Consider the following 23,985-nt stretch of genomic DNA (forward strand, 5'->3'; position numbering starts at 1 on the left):
TTAAGATCCATACTCAACAGCTCCAGGGAAAAGATGGTTCAATTCTGTCCTGTGTCATTGACTGTATTGAGTGTACATGTTATCCCCCTGTCTGTGTTTGCTTTATCCAGGTATTCCAGTTTCCCCAAAACATGCAGCTTGAGTGACTACTCTAAATTGTCCACATAAATTATACTGACAGTTGTCCTCATGGTTCTGGTCATGGCTGAAAAGGTCCCAAGTTGTCCCCAGTTAACAAGTGAATACATTAAATAAAAATGAAGATCCCAGAAGTGCAAGGAAGGACAGAGGCTTTAACATTATAGTGACCTCTCCTTGAAAATCTATTCCTTTGGTAAGGGTCTTACTTGGATATACTAACTTTCCTGGAGAGGATCACCACTTAAGTAAATTATAATTACAAATCATAATATTTAGGTAAAATCCCAAGCAGTATTCAGTTACCTCTGGAAAGTGAACACTTTACATGATTCTCTGTAGCACAACTGTGCTAAATTTTGTCCTGGTGAAGGTATGAACAATAGCCCATATGGCAGCTTTTAAAACATGCAGAAATCTTTCTAAAGTAAGCTGCTGAAGTTGCTGTTGCTCTAGTGGAGTGTGATCTAAAAATTCCCTGTGGGGTTTTATTTCAATCATAGCAAAAGGTCAGCTACTTTGTCTAGGTTTGTCTGGCTACAGACAGGCCTACTGTATCATTCTTAAGAAGCTGATACGATTTCCTGAAGGAATGTATTTTTCTGGTGTAATATTTTAGTTATCTATGAAAATCTAGAGTATGTAGAAGATATTCACTTTCATTTGAGAGTTTGGCTAGAAACCTGGGAGCTGAAATAATTTGCAAAGAGATACTGCAGAGACTGCCTTTGGCATGAATGAGGGATTACTCTACAGACAGACACCATTTCATTATGAAAAAATATATATAAGGTAGTTTGCACATGAAGAATTTTAACTTGGAAATCCTCTTCTCTATGGTTAATGCAACTAGAACGAGGGTTTTTGCAAGAAAGGTATTTAAAGTCCACTGATTCAACTGATCCACACTGAAGATTCTACTATCGAGAACAAATACGTCTTACTCAAGGTTTTGAATGCAAATCACATTTCAGAACAGCTCTAACAGTTGAACATGCTACTATCTATGGACAGCTTGGTAAACACGAAGAAACTGCAAGGAACATACAAGTTATTAGAAGAGTATGATGGCCTTGAATCAAAAACACTTTTGAAGAAATCCAAGATCCTCGAAAATGGATAATTCAATGGGTGTAAATGTTTTAAAAAGGTCCAAGAGAGAAATATTTTCATGGGTAGTATTTCATTGAAGTAGGCCTTTTGGCTTCCTTTATTAACTTTAAGGCATGATTGGAAAATCACTGATAAGAATTAAAAATTCTAAAACAGATATGGTTAAGAAGTGACAAGAATTATTTACAGGGACTGGCAAAGCTTAAAGTATTGAAAATACGGTGAAAATACATGGCCTGTGGCTTACTAAGTTTGCAGATGAGTGCAAACTGTATGCAGTCATTGAGTCCCCCAATGATGTTGAAATACTACAAAAAGGGCTTATGCAGACAAATGATTGGTGCCAAAACCACTGACTTAAACTAAACGCAAAAACTCTTCTATCATCTCTTTTGGCAAAGGGGAAGTCCCTGCAAATTACAGTATTAACATTACCTCCTTTAGCTCAAACCCTGTGGTGAGAGATTTGAGAACACAGGTTGCTAGGAACCTTAACTTCAATCACCATGTGTCCACAGAAGTAAGGAAGGCTTTCTATGTTGCACATTTCATAAGTAAGGACATTGCATCCACAACTAAGGATGTTATAACTCCCCTGTACTCATCCCTTAACAGACTACTAATAGAGTACAACGGTCCTTTCTGTATGTATCTCACCAGACACCTGCAACAACTGGTGAGACCACTGAGGTTTCTCATCCAGAAAATTCAGGGCCTTCAACACATGACCTACATGAACAGACTAAAGACCCTGTCACTGTACTCTGTATCTTATAGGCTACTGAGATGTGACTTGTGCCTGGCCTACAGAGCATTCTCAGACCCTGCCCTAAAGGAAATGCTGCACATCCGCATGTCAAATCGGACAAGATTCGCTCATTCTAGAGATCTTAACCTAGCCTGTGACATTAACAGGACATGCTGGAGAGACAGATATGTCTCCCAGAGATTGCTGCTCCTCTGGAACAAATTCCTAATTCACATAAAGCAGAGCTCCTCAATGACCCTATTTAAGTGTAACTTACACAACTGGATGGGAGACCATAATTTACCTTGAGGGTGTCACCTATGTCCCTCTTAGATAAGGGCAGTCGGTGCTGATCATAGACTTGCACTGCAAATAGACCATACAACTTGGTCAATAAGGAAACAAGGGTATAACACGCCTAGGCTTATAAAGGCCCTAGGACCAATAGCCTATGAACCTATGCAGAATAGGAGGAATTTCACAGAACAAGAACAGGTACAGAGAAAAATAAGGGACTACAATATGAATGAGCTTAGAAAGTTTGCTGTTAAGCAAGTGTTTTTCATAATAACCTTACAGCACAAAAGCTCAGGCAATAGAAAGTACAAAGAGTTGTTATCAAGCTCAGGGAGCCTATAACAAGGAAAATAACCAGAGATTCTGCAGAGGTATTAAAAATAATTTTGGAAATGTCTTGAAAATCTGTCTAAAGCACAGAAATTTGGAAATCAAGAAAAAGTACAAATGGAAATGTTTTTGGAGGAATCAACTATGTCAAGGTTAGAGGTAGATGAGGCTCATTATTAACAGTTAGGGTAGGAGGAGATGCGATATAAATGGTGATATATAACCAATCTACAGGAAAGTATGGAGGAATAAATGGTATTCCTGTGAAGGTTTTGGAAGCTAGCAGGGAAGAAATTGATAAAGATCTGGAAGGTCTTGATTAACAGTATTTTAAAAGGAGGAGGAGCACCAACATTCTGAAAGAAAGCTGTGGTAGCTGTAATACCTAAAGATGGTAAAAAACACATCAGATCCAGCTTCGTATAGGCCCATTTTGATTCTAAACCATGATTAAAAAGTGTTTATAGTGGCTAAAAGAATGGCAAAGGTGATGCCAAAATTGATAGGTATGGATCAGTGTTGTATTGTGCAGGGTAACAAACACTTTGGAATATTTATAGAGCAATGATGACGCAAAAGAAAGCAGAATGTAAGAAAATACCATTGCTGTTGGTGGGTTTTAATGCAGAGAAAGCATTTTAAAGAGTAAGCTGGGATTTTATGAGTAGAGCAATGGAAGCATTTGCACTCCCTGGCATGGTAATAAGGTTAATTAGAAGGACATATGAGGGATCAGAGGTGAAAATTAAAGTGGAGGGGGTGTCCTCTCTGATAAGAAGAGAGAAACCAGGTAAGGTTGTCTTCTTTCCCCTTTATTTGTGTTATATTAAAAACCACTGACAAAGAAAATTAGGGATTCAGAAATTCAAGGATATATATAATTGGTATGGTGATCATGAAAAGTTGGCTTTATTTACAGATGATATTATTTTGAACCTGCTAAAACCAGAAAAAATTTTTTGTGTTGTGGAACACTCTTGAGACAATTTCAAGTCTTTTAGTGATAAAAATTTAATGAAGATAAAACAAAGGCAATTGCTGTAAGCTATGTACCCACACACAAACTGGTTCAGCAATACCCTTATGTATGGGAACATGATAAAATGAAGTATTTAAAAGTATGGGTTAAAACGGGTTTTGTTAAGGCAGCTAAGAATATGTGGGAAGAGAGTAAAAAAATAATACAAAAACTGAGAAACTGGAAGCTCTGTTTTATGGATATTGATAGCAACATACAAGTAGTTAAAATGTTTTTAGTTTTATACACAGGTCAGGCATATTTTTATCAACCAGAGGAGAAGTTGTGGATAGCAATTAATAAAGAGATGAAGGATTTTATCTAGGAGGGGATGATGGCAAGAGTCAAATGGGATAAGCTGATTCTTCCAATAGAACAAGGCAGTTTGGGATTAGCTTATTTCAAGGGTTATTTCAGAGGTAGACAGTTACGGTTCATATACACAGCACAAGCAGAAAGCTATAATTCAAAGTGGAAAGGGATGATGATAAACTGGGTCAAAGCTCAATAAATAAGGACAGATTGGTACTCTGGAGGCAGATTCTTAAGGAGAATAACAAAAAACATATAGGATATTATATTCATAAAGTAGCAGAAAGTATTTTAAGAACCAAACCAACACTGGAATGGAGAAAGGTAATTTTACCAATAGGGATGATTGCAATTAAGGGTACAGGCAATAGGCAAGAGGGGGCTGTAAGTTACTGGAGAAAACTAGTAAAGGGATCAAGGTATTTGGAGCAAATCAATAGAAAGGGAAAGGTAATAGAATGGAAACAGGCCAACAATACATTTGGACTGCAGGCTAGAGATTGCTTTCCCTATAAAGGATTGATTTCAGAGTATAGGCAAAGAGAAAGAAATAGGGGGATCCTAAGAAAAAGACCAGCACTGGTACAGTTGTAAGTATTGTTTTTAGAATCCAAAACAGAAGCTGATGTTAAAAAAGGAATAATTAGTAGAGCATACAAACTATTGTATGATTATTACAAGAATCAATCAGAGGAAGTTAGAAAAAATTGGGAAGAAAGATTGGATAAGCAATTCACAAGGAAACAATGGGAGTGTGTATATGTATATATATATATATATATATATATATATATATATATATATATATATATATATATATATATATATATATATATATATATATATATATATATATATATGTCTCCCAAATATGCAACAAAGTGTAGAAGACTTAGGATCTTTGCTTGGACGTGTTTACATAGGTATTTTTGTACCCCAAGTAAATGCCAAAGTATTTTTCCTCAGAAAATGTTGGAGGTATGATGGAGAAGAAACAGGTAATTGGGGAATTGTTTTAGGGGAAGTGTGATGAGTTGGCAGACTTTAAGAATTCCCTGCAGACTACTCTATCAGAAACACTGGGTGAGCAAACTGGTATAACTAAGGAAATGTTTTTTTAGCTATGATACAGAATTGGAATTGCCTAGACATAGCATGGCCTTGGTGAGTCTAATTATGGTGCCTGCCAAAAAAAGCAATTACTAGAAAAATGGAAATCTAAGTCTAAACCAACTATACTAGAAGTAGTGAATATGGTACTAGAGATAAAACAACTGGAAATGGGGTCTTTAGAAAAGGGTAGGAGCAAATTACATAGAAAAATGGGAATTATGGGAACAATACTTGCAGAGGAGGAATGTGGTTTAAAGAAGGCAGGATTTGAATAAGAAATGTGATGTTTGACAGTGATTGGATAGATTATAAGTGATGTATAATCTTTGCAACTAAAATTAAGTCAATATGGTTTGTTTTCATTTATATAAATGTATTATTGCCTATTTCATAAGTGATAATTTACTAAAGATGTTTCCTGTTTAATAAAAGGATATATGTACATACATTTATAGTACATAATTCAAATACCATTAAATAAAGTATCTGGAAGCTCATGCCAGTTAGAGACAACTATTTTCAATCTGAACAAAATGCAATGTGAGATTGTATGTGGGTGAATAATTGTATGAGTAAATACCTGTAATGTCAATGCATCCTGAATTTTTGCCAAACTGGTTCTTGTTAGTGCTAGTTCTCCTGTGAACTGAATTTTGGCTCAGCTGTGCCTCCTTGGTGAGCCTATGAACCATATATATATATAATATATGGCTCTACTTTATAAAGTCAAGCAACCAAAACGTCAAAGTACAAATCATTGAGACTATAGTATCGAAATAACAATATGCCGAAACTACATAAGATCGACATACTAAACATCACAATTTTAAAACATCAGAAACACTGGACTGGACATTTGTTTGCAGCCCTATTCCCTTGTAACACCAGAAACAGTGAATCTGTGCTTGCATACTACACATCATACTTGGTTAAAGTGCAGAATGAGTGATTAAGTAAAAACTACATGTTATTATACCATTTGTTAAACCATTAGATTACATTTTCAACATTCTCATAATACCTTTCAACAATTCCAGAGAGCTATAGCTAGACTTGTTCAAAAGTTACAAAATCAAAGCACCTATTGTGCATGTCAGACTGTGCTGCATTCATAACAGATTCTACAATTAAACAGAAGACATAAAACAAACATGTAACTGTATCAATGGGTTTGCTTCCCCCTGCACCCCCCAACCCATACTAATTAAATATACCAACTCCGAGATCGCAATACAATGGGGGGAAAAGGTAAATTTCATGATCTTCACTGTAGCGCAATCTCTATTCCATTTGTTTCGTTTGTTCAAACTACGAACACAAAACAGAAATTGCCATGGAAAATCCGAGACCAAGATCAGTTCGCTCTTTGAAAATATCTTACGCCAAAGCCAGTTTTCAGTTTGTTCTTTGTAGCTGCCAGTGGTTTTAAAAGTTTTGTTTCTTCAAACAGTTGATACAGTTACATTTTTGTTTTATTTCTTCAGTTTAAATATAGAATCTGTTGTTATGAATTCAGCACAATCTTCATCCATAAGAGTGCTTTCTGACATGTGCAAAAGGTGCTTCAATTTTAGAACTTTCAATAATATGCAGTTTCACTTATCTAAACTTGTGATATAGTCATCTCGATGTAATAAGGTTCGATGTTTTGGTTGTTCAATTTTATAAAGTAGATCCATATATATATATATATATATATATATATATATATATATATATATATATATATGTATGTATAAGTCCAATAGTAATGAATGAAATAACCACTAAAGACCCACACCATAGAAGAAATGATATCAAAACTAGAACAACCAATACAGTCACTATGGGATCAGCCATAAACGACCATTTTTTCTAAAAATAAAAACATAAAGAGATAACAATAACAAGATAACAGATGAGCACTTTGGGGTTCTAAAACCCTTCTTCAGATCTACTCTTGATGTATCACAAACACATATTTAAAATACCTAACAATAATAAAAAAAACTTAGATTTTTGCACCAAAAAATATAACCGATCATCACATAAATGTTATTCTAAAAAAATCATCATTTAAAAGCTTTCATTGGATAAAACCACTCTAAAATTATACCAATAACATAATTGCCATCAGCTTCCAATCATCTTCAGATGCTCAATGCATTGTCCAATGAAAAGCTTAAATGTAAAGTATATCAAAAAGATCATCATTCAAACTATAGATAAAACTAAAACATACCATTGACCAATGGCTGTACTACTAACAACAACCAATCATCAGCATGCTGCTACACATTTTCAACTATCACTTAGTACACTCTGGCTTTGTAGACCTTTTTAATGCAGATTTTCTGATTTACATTATATCCAGAGTTATATCTGCCTAAAGAGGAATGGGAGTTGGTATTTTGAATATTACTTTTATTGGCCAAGAAGTTTGTGACTCTGATATGCTGGAAAACATAATGTCTGCTTTTGATTGGTAGCAGCAAAGAACAATGCTATTGGCTGATGGAGTATTTCAACTATGATGATTTTTAGTGTTATTTTTGCTGCATTATTAGCATACTGCTTTGTATTTCCTGAAATATACAGCAGCATGCTGATGATTGGTTGTTGTCAGTAGTGCAGTCAGTCGCTAATGGTATGTTCTAGTTTGGGTGCTGATTTCTTGATAAACTAAATACTTAAGTTTTGTTCATCTGAAGAAGACTGGAAACCGACAGTAATGAGTCCAGTTATTAATTTTATTTTTATTTCTGTTGATTGAAATATATAGCAGCTTGATGATGGTTGATCATTGTTTGTCAGTATACCCTGGTTTTATGGATGTTCTCAATGCGGATTTTCTGATTCATATCATATTTAGTGTTATATTGATTCGAAGATGATTGAGAGTTGATAGCTTGAAAATTATTTTTTGGCCCAAGAGGTTTGTGATCCTGACATATTGGTAAATGCAATGATTGTTGTTGATTGGTAGTGGGAAAGACTAATGTTATTGGCTGATGGAGTATTTTAATCACGATGATTTTTTGAGAGCTGTTTTTTTTTGCATTATTAGCATACTGCTTTGTATTTGTTGAAATGTGTAGCAGCATACTAATGACAAGTTGTTGTTAGTAGTGCAGCCATTGGTCAATGATATGTTTTAGTTTTCTTTATAGTTTGAATGTCGATCTTTTTAATATACTATAATTTTAAGCTTTTCATTGAACAATGCATTGAACATCTGAAGATGATTGGATGTTGATGGTAATGATGTTATTGGTATAGTTTTAGAGGGTCTTTGTTAAATCAGCGAACACTTAAAAAAGCGAACGCTGATTTATCGACCCTCTTTAAGCAAAAGCTTAAAATCCCAAACACTTGGAACAGCAATTTTTTTCCCCCCAGGAAAAAAAAAATCACTGTTCCACAAAAAAACTTTAAAACAGTAAATAAAGGTGGGGGTCTTTGTCCCCCCCACCCCCTACTTAACTATACCAACTCTGAGATTGCACCACATTGGAGGAAATGGCAAAGTCCCAAAAACAGCCCAGCCATTTTTTTCCCCTGGAAAAAAAAATCGCTGTTCTGAGTGTTCGGGATTTTCAGCTTTCACTTAAAGAGGGTTGGTAAATTAGCGTTCGCTTTTCTAAACATTCGCTGATTTAATATAGACCCATTTTAGAGTGGCTTGATCCAATGAAAGCATTTAAATGATTTTTTAGAATAACTTTTTATGTGATGATTGGTTATGTTTTTTGGTGCAAAAAATGGAAGTTTTTTTATTGGTTGTTAGGTATTTTGCAAGACACCAATAGTAGATCTGAAGAAGGGTTTTAGAACCCAAAAGCACTCATCCATTACCTTGTTATTGTTGCCTCTTTATGTTTTTATTTTTGGAATAAATAGTCGTTTATGCCTGATCCCATGGTGACCGTACAGGTCTTCTAGTTTTTATATACAACGTTTTTCAGGCCACCATTTTACAGATCCTTCAGAATAAGAACAACCTTTCTTCAGATGTAGCTCCTTTTCTGAATGGATCTTAGTTATAGTCATCTTTTTTTTTTTTTTTTAAGCTGAACTTCCTGGTAGCAGTTCACGAATAGTACATAGTGCTAACAGATGCAATGGCACACCTCTGTGGGATTCATAAAGGTTACACTTTCTGTATTCAGAAGTATCCCTACCACATTGCTTGTGCTATCTATTCACTCAGAATGGTTACACTAAGTGTACACTTAGTGAAGACAGTGGTAGCCTTTATGATTCCCAGCCCTTGTCTTTGTGTCTAAGCATGTTTGCATATTCTCATGTTCATAGATACATGAGCACTGAAGCTGGTCAACAAACAAATATTACATACAACAAAGTGCATCAGTGATGATTTTTGCTTACATAGTGATTTTCAAATGAACATATTAAGTCACATTAGCATTATCTTTCTTTTATTTCTCTGTCTGGCTATGTTTAGAGTCACATACTCATAGCCATCACTACTGGGTCTTTTAATTCTTCATCTACATCTTGGTGCCAACTCATTTACTTTGAGTTAGTGTCAGTAACTTAAGTGAAGTGTGCAACCTCAACACGGATATAAATAGAGATTCATCACCCAGAGACTCTACACTATGGAACAGAATCCCAGTCCATGTGAGGCAGAGCCCCTCACTGACTCTGTTCAAGAGAAAGTGGATGGGAGATCGAGAGGTTACCCCGGAATCATCTCTGTGTCACTGCTGGACAGAGGCACAGCAAACTAATGGGTATAGTATTCTCATCCTAAGGGGTGGTGAAAGCCACACACACTCTGGCTAGGCTTATAAATGCCCTAGGGCAGATAGCCTAGTATGAACCTATGAACCTATAAGGTTTATTTTTGTATGACATATTATATGTTCAGATGGTTGTTATCTTGATTTTAGCTTACTGTAATTTTCTGTGCCTGTTTGAGTTCAAAATCTTAACAACTAAAAGCATCTAGACATTGTACTTCCAGTCAGTAATGAAAGTGATAGTTCTGTGCCCTCCAATATTACGTTGTTTACTTTTTAAGCTTCCTACACTGAACCACTGACATCCATCCTTACCACTAATGAATGCATATCACGACCCAGAACTATTGAGGGGTTCACCCTCCCCCCTCACCACCACATGGATAGTGAGATCTTGTTGTATCTCTTACAACATTTAGACCCTTCCTCTTCAGGGACAGACAGCTTTAAGGGAAATCATGTGAGTTGCTGTCTGCTTTCCTAATGACATGAAATTGGTGGCAGACATCATATATGAGGCTAGGGGTAGGGATTTTTTTAGGTACATGGAGAGTTGAAATTCTAACTAGAACATAGCTTTAATGCCATCATACACATCACTATGCATGGTCATCATTGCTCAAACCCCTCCCCCATTACTAGATGATCAGCAACCATCTCATTAACGGGTTGTATTCACCTCTCTCCACAGGGAGGTAACCAGCTATGAGCTGAAACCCTCCCACCTTGATGGATTTTATGACATAAACCACTCACTCACTCCCAGCTATCCCACCACCACCATCACCCCCACCCACAGTTCCTCTAGTACTTGAGGCACTAGTCAAACTTGGATCATGGGTCATACTCAAGGCAGGGCTCTGTCCCTGTATGCCACACAGCTATGCAACATTATTTAATTTACTGAGGAGACAACACTGAAGAGATGTTTTTCAAACAGTATGGTAAGTGATATGATGTTGCACCATACAAGAGAAAATCTCTGTTATATACATGCATATAAAGAAGCCTTGAAACTTAACACATGACTCTAGGAGTTGCCATACACACAGATGTTTTAAGTTCTGATTTATAACAATGTATCTCTATAACATATGTATATATATATATATAGAATCATTTGAAACTTAATTCATGAATCTAGGACTTACCATAGGCAAATACATTTTAAATTATGATGCATAACAGTGTATCTCTGTAATATATGTATGTATATAGAAGCCCTTAAAACTTAATTCTTGAATCTAGGGCTTACCACAGAGATAGAAATTTTAAAATCTGATTTATGAAGTTATATTTGACTGTATAGTATAATGCATGCAACAGAGATTCAATTTCTTTTATCATTTCTTCACAGTTGTTGCTGTTGTTGTCTGAAACTGAAAATGCAAGTACATGTTTTGAGTCATATTTATGTTCTTCTATGAACATCTCTTGGCGACCAACACCAACATCTGGAGATGTTACAGAAGCAAACACAGCCTTAGATAAAGTCAGTACAAACCTTGCCATTCCCTATAATGCTTCATGGTTAATGTTTCCGATGCTTTTCAACTACTTTTATATTGTAATATTTGCTCAATCCCCAGTGGAATAGTCTTGCTTCATTATTTTGCCTTTCAGTATACAAGCTCACTGTCATGAATGTCTCACACCCAGCAACAAGATTTGTGGCTGTCCCCAGTTCTGTTTTATAGAACCTGTATTGGCCTGTTTCTCCCATCTTTTCAATGGACGTTGTAAACCAACGTGTACATAAGTCTGCTATCCTGGGCTGTCAGCATTACCCTTTTATAATTTGGTTTAAATTAACCTATCCTTAACCATTCCTGCATCAAATATTGTTCACAAGAGGTTGATCCAGAAGATCTATATACTTGACACTATTTGATGGACTTTCCTATATTTTTTGTTCTCTGCTGATCCTTTTCCTTATATTTGTTTTTTTTTATCACATTCAGTTGCTATCTCATTTTTGTCTACTTCTGGTTTGATTTCCACTCCTGAGTGATTCCAAAATGCTTTGGCTAAATTAAGTAAAAATTTTATTTTAGACGACTTCTTAAGTTTTACAATTTTCACTATGTTTGACTCTGATGGGGTCAGCAGATACGTATGTAATCCCATGACTGTGGATCTATACATGCAGTCAATTTTCAGGAGGTTCATACTTCCTTCAGGGACTATATAATCTTGGTATTAACTGATTTTTATACATCAATTGTTAAACATGAACCATTTTTCTTGTTTTTATGTCCAATTAATGCAATACTTTTTGAGGTATATCAATCACCCCAAAGCTGTAACAGGAACAACAAACTGATTTATAGCTTGAACTTTATACCTGAATATCAAAGTAGTTTTTAATATTAGTTTTAGTCTTCTGAAATATTTCTTCCTGAGCTTTATTCTCATTAGTTCATGTTTTATTGCCAATCTTTCATCTTTTCATAAATATTTATACACTCTCTCCTGATTAAGTTCCTTTATATAAAATTCCTGTCCCAGGTTGATTTTTTCTTGGTGCTGCAGCTTTCCTTTTTTAAATGTTGCTTCTGCACACTTATCAAGATCAAATGTCATTCTTATTCCTGCTAAAAAAGTTTTAACCATTTGTAGTTGTGCTTTCAGCTCCTTGCCTGACTAAGTACAGAATTTTAAGTCATCTACAAACAGTAGATGAGATGTTTTTAAAAAAGATTGGTTCCTGAGAGTTAAACTATAATCATAGCCTAATCTGATAATAGTTTAATGGATTCAAGGAAAGACAAAACAGCAGGGGTGACAAAGAATCACCCTGAAATAGCCTCCTTTTAATTTTTATCCCTGGGATAATAATTTGCTCATTGTTGTGGCTCAGCTGCAAAATGGTTTCCACTGTTTCATAGTCACTGCAATGTAGTTGGTCAGTGTATTGAGTATATTATAATCTTTCAGCATTCCATTGTTTGTGAATATGGAATGCTACCACATGCTTTTTTTTGGTCTATCCCTGCCTTACTTAGGTTCTTTCCCCTTTTACAAATCTATATTATGGTTTTGATTAGCAGCAAATGACCCTTTGTTCCATATGACTTTCTTTTATTACCTTTCGGTTTTATTGCTATACCTTTTTTTTCTAAATGATTATAAAGTCTATCTGCATCAATTACAGTATAAAACTGTATATTGTTGAAAGCCAAGGCATCAATCTATAGTTCTTAGGATGACTTGCAGGTTCACTGTTATGGAGGAGTATTGTTTTTCATGTTGTTAACCAGGTAGGTGTCTTTTCAGGATTATGTGCATACAAGTAATTGTTTCTCAGGGATAAATATTTGTGTAAAGACATCAATACCTTTAACCAGAAGTTAGATACTGCATCTGGGCCTGGGGAATATGAAATGTAATGATAAACAAACTAGTGCATTTTGAGTGCACTGACCCTCTATACAAAATTGAGGAAAGAATCTCTAGTATCTCAAAATGTTTTACTGAATCTTGGGAAGAGGGTTGCTTCAGACTGATGAGGGGATATACACTTGCTTTTACAACAGATAATATGGACTTAGTCCTGTGCAGCACAGCCTTACAGATATTTTAAAACACTTTCCTCCAGAGGAGATTCCATGAATGACCCTAAAACTGAGGTCAGACTGATGAAGCAATATTCAATAGCTGCTTTCATGCTCTTCCTGTTTATATTTAATTTTTTTATTCCTTTCATCATTTCTTCTACAAAAGTGCTGTGAACAACCATTTATCATAGGCACAAGTAGCAAATGAATTTGGTAAAAGTGCTGTTTTGCTTCTCTGTGACTAACAAGCAGATGCATCTGTTTAACAGACCAAGCTTTTTTAACGTGTTTTATTGTCTTCCACATTCTATCTTACAGAACTGGTCTACCATTTTCTATCCATCTTTGGTATGTTACTTTATCTCCTTTCTTCACCAAACTGTCTACATTTGCTTCAGCTTCATCTTTACTTTTCCAGTTGCCTTTTCTGCTTTCATTTGTAAATATACTACTTTTCTTTTTCTGTGATTCACAGATACTCTCTTCTCTCCCCTAATATTTGATACACCTCATTTTAAACCCACAATAATTTTCCATACTTTCTGATTTACAGATGTCTCACACCAAGGCAAATCAAATCTGAAATGGTATTTCTGATGTATTCTTAACTATTCATCCTTACCAGTTTCATGTCTATTTGCTACAGCTCTGACAAAATCTGCCATTTCAATGTCTAGAACTCTCAATGGCAGCCTCTAAAATCAAATGTGAACCATACCATTTGATGAGAATTGTAAACAATAGCACTTGATAATGACTTGTTTCCACTCAAGTGCAGAACAGAGATTATCTTTCCTTCTCATTTCAGAACATTAGGTACAATATTGCCTTCTCTTACATAGCTTCTTATACTGTCTAAGGTCTGTCACTGTGAATGGCCTTAACAGCCAATTTGTTCTTAGTTGTAGTTAGAGCCAAGGTGCTTCAAAAAACATACAGCATGTTAAAATCACTCCATCATCCTTCCGATTTTGTGCCAGCTCAAGGAGTCAGACTTCATTTTTTAACTATTTCATTTTGATGAAGGGTTCTGTATACATTTCCTATGCAGAATCTCATCCCAGTTGCTTTGGTGCTTCCCCTTACATGGGAAATTGTAAATTTATCCCTGGGTATGTAGTATGGCACTCCATGATTGGGGGAGCCTAAATCATCCAATTATACATGGGCTTAGCAGGTTAGGCTTCTCAAAGGCTATCTCTACCACATAGCTAACACATACCTAAGAAGCTCTCAGGGCTACGCCTCCTCTATTTTATCATTTAATAAGGATTGTGAGCAATTAGAATTTTAATGCTTAATTCATTTGCAAAGATGTACACTGTGGAATGGGTGAAGAAGAACTGACACAGTAGACAAGTAGAAGGAAGAGACAGAAGTGACATATATCTCCACTGGGGGGCTAAATGTAAAAATAGATGGATCAGAAAGGCTTTTAATGCTTCTTTATGTTAGGTTGGTTGCATTTTCTTACGTCATAAACATTTTAAATATTAGAAAGACCCATCCTTTTTTTAAAGTATTTGACAATAATGGATCAGATATTCCACAGTGCCAAATACAGGGAAGTATGAGTAACGGATACAGAATTTGGAAGAGGAAGATGTTTATTGAACATTATGGGATTTAGATACTTTGGAGGGAGGCAACACAGTTTCATTTTCACACTGACATGACTGCACAAGGAAAGTTTTGCATTGTGTGTGTGTGTCTGGGTAGAGTTGAGTCTTGACTGAGCTATTTGAAATGCTGACCTAGTTCTGCATTTATTTTGCCATCTTTAACATATATATTGAAATGTCAAATATATGCATTATCATTCTGATCTGTATATGAGGAACAAGAGTTTTCTGTCCACATTTTTATAAATGAATTGCATTTAAGCAAGACATAGGACCAAAAATGTGTCTTGCTCTCCCCCATATGTGATTTTCATGAACAAGCTATCAAAGGAGCCATTGATGGACAGTAACCATTTTGGGAATCTGAAGACTGCATATTTGTTATTAGCTTTGAGTGTTGTCTTCTTGGTTTTGAGTAACTGATGTCTTGTGTGCAGAAGAGGAGTTTTCAGCTGAATGCAAATAATTTGGGATGAAACCCATCCCCTACAAATCACAGATCATAGTTCTATCTGTGACGGCTCCCTGCAGGTGTGTGTGTTTGGTGGGGGGGACTTCAACCTCAAGTAGAGGAGTTTAAGTACTTTGGAGGACTTTTTCTTTAGCGAGGCTAGAGAGTATCAGTAGGCTGTCCAGTGTACAGGTTTAGCAGCAGCAGCTATACTGCAGACCTTGAAAAAAACTGTAGTGATGATGCAAGAGATAAGTCACAAGATGAAGGTTTCAGTTTACTAGTCAGTCTAAACACTCCGTTCTTGCCTATAGTAATGAGCTTTGATAGTGGCAGAAACAAATGATGAAAATGCACAAACAAGCAGCAGAAATGAGGTTCTTAGTGACAGAAGTAAAGAATGAAACAGCATATACAAGCAGCAGAAACTATTTTTTTTGTAAATATGCTGGGCTTACTCTTTCACAGAGTGAGGATCTCAGCAAACTGGATGGATCTTAAAATAAAGCTACTGTTCAATCACACTGAGAGGAGGTAGGTGGGGTAGCTAGTGAGATGCCACTTGATTTATGGGATGTTTATTGGGTATAGCCCCTGAAAAGATAACCAAAGGCAGATCCAGACCTGCTAGAGAGGCTATATCTCTCGGCATGCCTGAGAATGCCTGGGGATTCCACACAGTACGCTTGACTACAGATGACAAGAATGAATTCTGCCTTGCTCTGTGTGCTACCACCATTAGCCTCACTAAGACAAGTGGTTTAGAAAAATGGATTGATGGATGAAAGGAAGGAATATATCACAGAATCTTGCAACTGCCCAACTGTATCCTATAGCCAAAGACATTCAGATGGAGAATGTGCAGTAGTACAGCAATTATGCTACATAAGATGCAAATATTGAAGCCTACAGCTGCTAAGTCAAAACATGCTGAATTTTTTTAGAAAATTTGTAATGAAGTAAGCCCACTGAAGAAAGTGTCTCTTTCAGGCAGCAACCCAGGAGCACCATCTTGTTAAGTAATTTGCTCAGAATAACAGACTAGGCAACTGGAGGTTTAAAGAAGCAAACACTGTATCCTGTTTACAGGAAACAGCTTTTGAACATCTCCAAGCATTAAGCATCTGCTCTAGCAGCTAAGATGACATATTGCAACTGATGCTGATATTAATGGTATAAAAGTAAATTCAGCATGACTGACATTACATTTGTAGTCAGTAAAGGAGTATGGGTAAATAATTTCATGCAGAATGACTGGTGCTGCCACAGGAAGTTCAATAAATAGTATTCCTTTAGATTATACATCCAAGCTACTTACTTGAAAAAAAATATTCCCATCTTCAGTATACCTTTGATCTTATGCCTCAGGCACAATGACCACATAAGAAATAATACGGCCTTCCACCTTTACTTTGTATTCATCAAGCTTATATTTTCCTTTTTTTTTCAGCTGTATATATGTCTTTATTCATAATGATTTTACTCTCTTCTAAATGTGCCTGCATCAGCAAATTCCACCTTCTAAAATGTGAATGTGCCTTTAATGTTTGGAACAGCAACACAATGCATCCTCGTGTTGTGTCTACATGTAGATGAATGATACAACAAACCATTACAGGGGAAAGATCCTGGTGAACCTTTTTGCTCTCAAAAAAGCTTTCACCTTTTCAGTTCTAGGCTCATCATTCAGTTTCTCCTTCCATATATACTGTTTCCTCTTCTAAGCATGAGAAACAATGTAATCAATCAATTAAATCTGCTCTTTGTGATAATTTTGAGGGATCCTGCAAACATTCTATGCTCTTAGATTTTCCAGCATGCAGTTGTCTGTTGAAAAATGTCTTAGCTCTCTAAATATTGTTTCTTAAGCTCATTGTGGAATCTTTGAACACTCATTAATTATCGTGGTGGAGTCTTTGAGTGGATCCTCTCCTCAGGACCAGGCCCTCCTGACCCCATCCCCAGGAGTTTCCCCTGACATCCTCCTACTGCTAGGTATTCTTTAGGGCTTCCCTCATCCACTGCAATATTTTGGCAGCTGCCATGAAGAGAAATGAAGGTAGCTTCCAGTCTAAGACTGCATCCCTTGTCCCCTTAGTTTCAGGGCACCAGTGGTGCCCAGCTATGTCTTCAGCTGTTGCCTCCTTTTTTCGAGTGTTACTAGACTTAGCATCAGTGCAGCTCCCAGTTTTACATGTGCCAGCATTGTCCGCCCCAAGCAATCATCAGCCCACATGGGACAGGCATCAATTCAACTAATGCCAATCAATGTAGCACTAGTTTTCTTGATGTCATTTCTTCCACTGTCCGACTCCTTGAACTGATTATGCACAATCATCTAGACCAGATACTTGTTCCTATCCTCTTTTTGATATCTTTCTACCAAGTGTTAAGTCCACCATTGTCAGCCTTCCAGATGTCAGAGTGCCTTTCAGGCATCAGGTGTAATGATGACAGTCTTGCCTGCCTTCTCCATGCAATTTTCAGGTGCCTTTAGACTGCTGGGATTTATGCTGTTGGTTCACTGATACCCACCATGATGATCTTATTTGGCTGTGTGTCTATGTGGTACTTCCAGCAATATGTGCCACAACCTCCCTCTGCATCTCCCATAAGATTTTCCCTTCCTGCACAGTCCCTACCATCCTCTGACTGAGCCCCTTCCTAACAAATGAGGACGTTAACATTTAAAATGTATAACAAAGATCTCATGGCTGATCACCTTACAGCAGATTATGATAATGAAGTAGACATCAGAGCACCCCCAATACCTCCAAGACAATCAAAAGTTCTGTAAGCTTATGAAACTCACACAATAAAGAAGGCTGGCCACAGAGCCTATTTCCATACCCAAGTGTCACCTTCCCAACAATATTCATGGGTGATTCTCCAACTTGTTGATATCTTAAAATATGCCATTAAGATAGAGTGGGAGAACCTTACTACAGTGACTGCAGTTCACAAGACGATGAATGGATTTTCTTGCTTGCAAGAAAATGTTCAGTACTTGTGGAGCATGCCAATTTTAGCAGCAGCCCAAAATACAACTACCACCCTTCACAACCAGCTGTCAATCCCTCATATATGGAACCTAGGACCAAGAACAGGATTAGTAAGCATATTTGCATCCTCTACCTTCACATTGATGAAACTTAATTACTTGATGCATCACCAATAAGATACAGAGGAAGAATTGTAGCATGCTGTGGAGAAGCTGCTGATGGCTCCTTAAAGGATATGATCAAAGCCCAGGCATCTACTACTTTGAGTCTGAACAGTTTCATGGTCTGTGTAGCTTCCAATGTCATGGAAGTGATTGTTTCAGCAGCAGGATTTGTCATTTCTATTTGCCCCAGCCATGAGTGACCTGGTTACCTTCAATGGACAGTCTGGTTCAGGACAGAATTGAACACTTAAAGAGTATGACAGAAACAGGTCATACCCTGGCTGCTGTAGGGGGTGAAGTTCCATCCACTGCAGAGTCCTCATGACACAAAACAATCTAGTCAAGAGCAACTTCTGCATGTCAGGGAGGTGCCGGCTAGACTACAGAGGGCAGGGTTGACCATTAAGCCCAGTAAGTGTCAGATGAGTATGGAAGTAGTCAATGCTAGATTTGGTTTCAGTGTGCCTCACAGCTCCAGCAACAGGAGAGAGGGCTGATGATCAGACCAGGCTACATCCTAACAGGATTGTAGGTCTACAAATTATGGTCCTTAGCAATCCCCAGAAGACCATAGTCAGTCCTAAGACAGATTAAAGCAGTCCTTACTACTTGCCCTACTGTTTTGAAATATAAGCAATCCAGTGAGGTTCTCCCTGTGTGTGCAGCTGGAGAAACATTTCCAGAGATCAGTGAAGTAAGGTCCACTGCTTCATCCCCTTCCTTTCTACTCCTCAGGTCATATCCCTGTCATTTGTTGGACATCCAATCTCATTGGAAGACCTTGAAATGAATGGGTATGCTGAAGTCCCTTGGAAAAACAGCAATCCATGATCTCCCAGACAAGTGAGGGCTAGAATATTATTCAAGATTTCTTTAAGTTGACAAAAAGACAAGGAACCTTGGATACTTTGATTTCAGCAGCCTAAATACTTAATCAACAAAGAGTTCTTTCAACTGATCATGTACAGCCCATTCTCCTATTTCTCACTAGGGGAAACTAGATGTAGTCTTTGGACCACCAGGATGCTTACCTCCATACTATGCTTGCCAAAGAGACAAAGAGTTTTACTACACATCTGAATAGGGGTCAAATATTACCAGTTTATAATGATTCCAGTTGTGTACACGTCTGCTACCAAGGTTGTACCTTTTAACTGTACCTTATTTTGGTTAAGAATTTTGCTCTGCCATTCTTAATAAAAGCATTTATTTTAGTTTATTTATTTTGGAAAAAAGATGGCTGGTTACAGTTACCGAAGAATGAGCGGAGTACTTGCTTTGTTTTAGAAATTGCACAAACTATTTGAACTATTTACATTCTGTCAGACATTTGTCCCTAATTACTTGGCTTTATCACTGGTTCTGGAGGTACCCTGCACAAGCTGCTCACCAGATCCATGTCCACAGTCGGAGTTACTGAAGACAGAGCTTTTTACAGATCTTTCGCTATGCTAAGCACTCATAAGTTTCATTTCGTAAGCATTACGGCAGCAAATATCAGTGAGAGACAAGGGTGGAGCACTAATAAGTAAGCTATGTGAGCATTCCATTACTATATGAGATGACACGCGCACTACTAAAACATATTATCTTTTTAAAGTAATGGAGGCTTTCGTCTGTGGAGCTTCAACATCCACTTACGATAAGGAGCCTTGGAGTATGCGGAGGAACAAAGGGAAGCATTTGTATGAGTATTCTGCAAAATATACAAGGAAATTCTTAATATAATAAGACATAAATTTAACATCCAAAAGATCTCTATAAAAACAGGAAAAACACACGTACACACATTTTCTTTCAACTAAACTACTCAGGATCTTCCAACCAGCCTTTATTTCGGATCCCTCGCTGTTTATTGGTCAACCTTCAGGAAGAACGTACACCAATCAGTTTTCTGTTCCTGTCAGCAGGGGTGTGCCGTACGTGGGTAAAGTAGAGTTCGTGGCCATTCATAAGTGAAGAAGGTTTGATAGGTGATCTTACTAAAGGCGAACAAACGCGTTATAAAACCTCTTCTTGACAGAGAGGTTGTTTGACAGCTGACAGATGTTTCCTCTAACTGGCATAGTCGTAATACTAGAATCTTGGCTGGGGCAACTTAGCTTATCAGGGCAGTTGTTTATACCGCGACGGCAGCAGTAGTGTTTTTGACAGCCCAAGGCAGCAAGTTCAAGTTCATCGTTTGGATCTCTCGTTAAACAGTTGAACTCCCGGTGTAGTGTGCAACTTCATCAAGGATGTGAAGCTCAGATCTGGTAAGTAGCACTGGGTAAGGCTGCCAGAAACTAAGACTGTTAAACTGCCACCGTAAGATGAGCAGAGCTAAAAATAATCAGGAAAATGACATAAATACGATCAGTTTTTAGCATCCTTTGTATTATCGTGCATTTTCTAAAGGAAAATAGTGATTTTGACAGTAATGTGTGACGCTGTTTTATTACAAAATCAAAATATGATGCAGAGACAGCAAAGTATGCATCCTAAATCACGCATTGTTATCAGAAATTTTAGGAGGAACAGAGCAAATATTTGAGTCCCAAATCGGGGAGGTATGGGTGACTGACTTATTTATTTTTGTGAACTGGAGTAGAACGCTGATCCAAGTATACCTTTCCTGTGAATTGCACAGTTGTTTTACAAAGTTATTGGTTTCAGCTGTGTTGTTGCCTATGTCCCTGCCCCTTTCAAGGATAGCAGTTACTGCAGGCTTCAGGGTACAATACAGGAATGGCTGTAATAGACTTGGGTCTGTGTTCTTCACAAAATCTGAGACAGCGAAGTGGGAACCTAGGGCAGATCTCTATTTAGTTTGTCCCACCATACTTCTCATTTTATTTGGGCAACAAGAATTCTGGACAAAGAGAAAGATCATGGGTGGACAAACACTCCAAAACCAGGTAAAGTTTTAAGTATTATTCAGTAGATCAACCGGTTTGGTTTTGCATGCATTTTTAAGATTTTTTTAAATTAATTTAACATATTTACAATATATACACAGAAAGGAAGAAACTCAACATCACATATTGTACAATGATATGAATACATTGAATCATCAAGGTAATCTTATACAATTAACACATTAAGGTTCTTTTTATTTCAGTAATAACATTTCAAGGTTATCCCAACCACTAAAAGTATTAGTATGATTTATAGATCTTATTCTGATAATTTATTTTTCAGTTTCACATAGTTGTTGTTGTGTCTTTCGGCTTTTCCCGGTTAGGGGTCGCCACAGCGGAACTCCGGTCCGCTAATGATTGGCAGTAGATTTTTACGTGCGGAGTTGCCGGCCCTGACGCACAACCTTCAACGAAAGTACGCCCATTCACACATGTCTCCACACAGGAGACGCTCTGACTGAGAATCAAACAGGACAACGTTGTACTGTGAGGCGACAACGCTACCGTAGCACCACCAACGAAGTTCAGTTTCACATAGTATTGCTGTTAAATTTTAAAATTATTTGAATGTAGGAACTGAGTTCAGTTTCCAATTTTTTTGCAATAACTTTTCTAGCAACTGCCAAGAGAGCCCAAAACATTTTTTGCTCTTTGGCTTTTACAGATACAGAAGTGGAACATTCATTAGTACTACTGATCTAGTTAAAGAGCAATTATCAGTCCATAACCCCTTAAAAAACATATGTCTCTCTTCCCAATATACATTTAATTTTTCACAACCCATTGTGTAGTTAGCTTTTACATCTTTACTACATCTCCAACAAACTGCAGAAGTGATTTTACTAAACTTGGAGATTTTATAGGGATTAACAAACATTCTGTGTATAAATTTACACATAAAAACTTTCCAGTATAGACCTGAAGAAGTTTGACTAACCAATTTAAGTAGCAACATTTTATTTTTACCATCTATTGAGTCACCCAATCCACTACTATGTAAAAAGTTCCAGAGTTTTCCATCAAATTATTATTATTCTTAATTAACTTATATAACTTGATCACGCTTTCTTTGTAGGCCAATCTACCTTTGATAATAGCATTCCTATATTCATATAATGGGGGAATAGTGTTCTGTTCTTCCTCACTCATATTATCAACAAATTCACTTAATTTCTTACTGATGGATAGTATTAACTGGTTAGCAGATTCATCCAACGTGTATTCTTTACGTAAATATTCAGGGGAATTTGCTTTTCCTTTTTCAAAGCAATCAAACCATAATACTAATACATTTCTTTTTAGTAAATTCATTTTAACATTATTCTGCTTTTCCTTAAATCTAGAGGTGTGTGCAATGGGAAAGCACAAAAATCTCCATTTTGATGTTAATGGAGTTTTAAAAACATATTTCTTAACTGTTTTAAGAACTGATTTTATATATTCAGAGTCTAATGATTGAAATTAATTTCCTTCTATGGTAAATTTTGTTAATCAGATGAAAGGATCATTACATATTTCTATTTATCATAGTTAATAAACATAAGAATTTAGGATAATTTGCTCCTGGACTAGTCTAAGTTGAGTCTATCCAGAGCATAACAGAGTTAAAATTTGCAGCAAAAGAATAAGATGCTACATCTGGGAAGCTGATACCACCATACCCCCATAATCTTATATGATTTCTATAAGCAGTTCTTGGCTTTTTATGATATTATAAGAACAAAGTTAGCAGTCTTCCATTTTCTTTAAAAAATTGTTTGCCGGGTGTTAAAGTTATTGAATGTAATATATATATATATATATATATATACACACACTCTTAGGTAATTAATTATTTTAATAAATACTAACAGCCTCAAAAGTAAAAAAAAATAATAACTCATTCTTTTTTTATAAGAAGTTACACTTTTTCAAAAGTAATATTAATAATCTTACTCAGATCCTGACAGATTTTTATTCCTAAATGTTTTAGTTGTTTTCCTTCCCAATTATATTTATATATATCTTTAGACTCACTATCTAGTAATTGATTTAACTCTAAAGTTTGTTGTATTATTATTAAATTTAGGAAGTGATACTTTGCAATTTCATATTTTTCTTTTTCTTTAATTGAATAATGTAAATCTCCTATAGTTAGTAAAATATAATTTGCAAAAAAGATGTATTTTAGATTGACAGTCTTTGTTAATTGAGAATCCATATTTTTTTATTGCTGCTTATACTGTTGGCTAAGGGTTCAATAGCTAATGCAAATAGTAGAGGGGACAAGGGACACCCTTGCTTTGTGCCTTTGTTTAAAGTGAGCACTTGAGAAATGTAAGATCTAATTTTAGCATATACTTTGGAGTTTCTATACAGGTTTTTAATATTCCAGTAAACTGTTCTGGAAATGCATATGCGTCTAATGTTTTAAACAAGTAGTTCCAATCTACAGAATCAAAAGCTCTCTCTATATCTAAGCTAATTAGGGCCAAT

General features: G+C 36.4%; 1 protein-coding gene across 2 annotated transcripts in view; it reads left to right on the forward strand.

Annotated features, from left to right (window-relative positions):
* Positions 1–20,529: 20,529 nt before the first annotated feature.
* The window catches only part of YDJC (YdjC chitooligosaccharide deacetylase homolog), a 171,391-nt gene continuing 167,935 nt past the window's right edge, over positions 20,530–23,985 (forward strand). The window contains exon 1 of one of the 2 annotated variants that reach the window (XM_044057064.1): positions 20,530–20,865. The gene's annotated coding sequence lies outside the window, so the exon portion shown is untranslated. The remainder of the gene's footprint in view (positions 20,866–23,985) is intronic. The other variant, XM_044057063.1, reaches the window with a different exon arrangement.

Source organism: Protopterus annectens, chromosome 15.part0, assembly GCF_019279795.1.
Source record: "Protopterus annectens isolate FY-2018-M chromosome 15.part0, PAN1.0, whole genome shotgun sequence".
Lineage (NCBI taxonomy): Eukaryota > Metazoa > Chordata > Ceratodontiformes > Protopteridae > Protopterus > Protopterus annectens.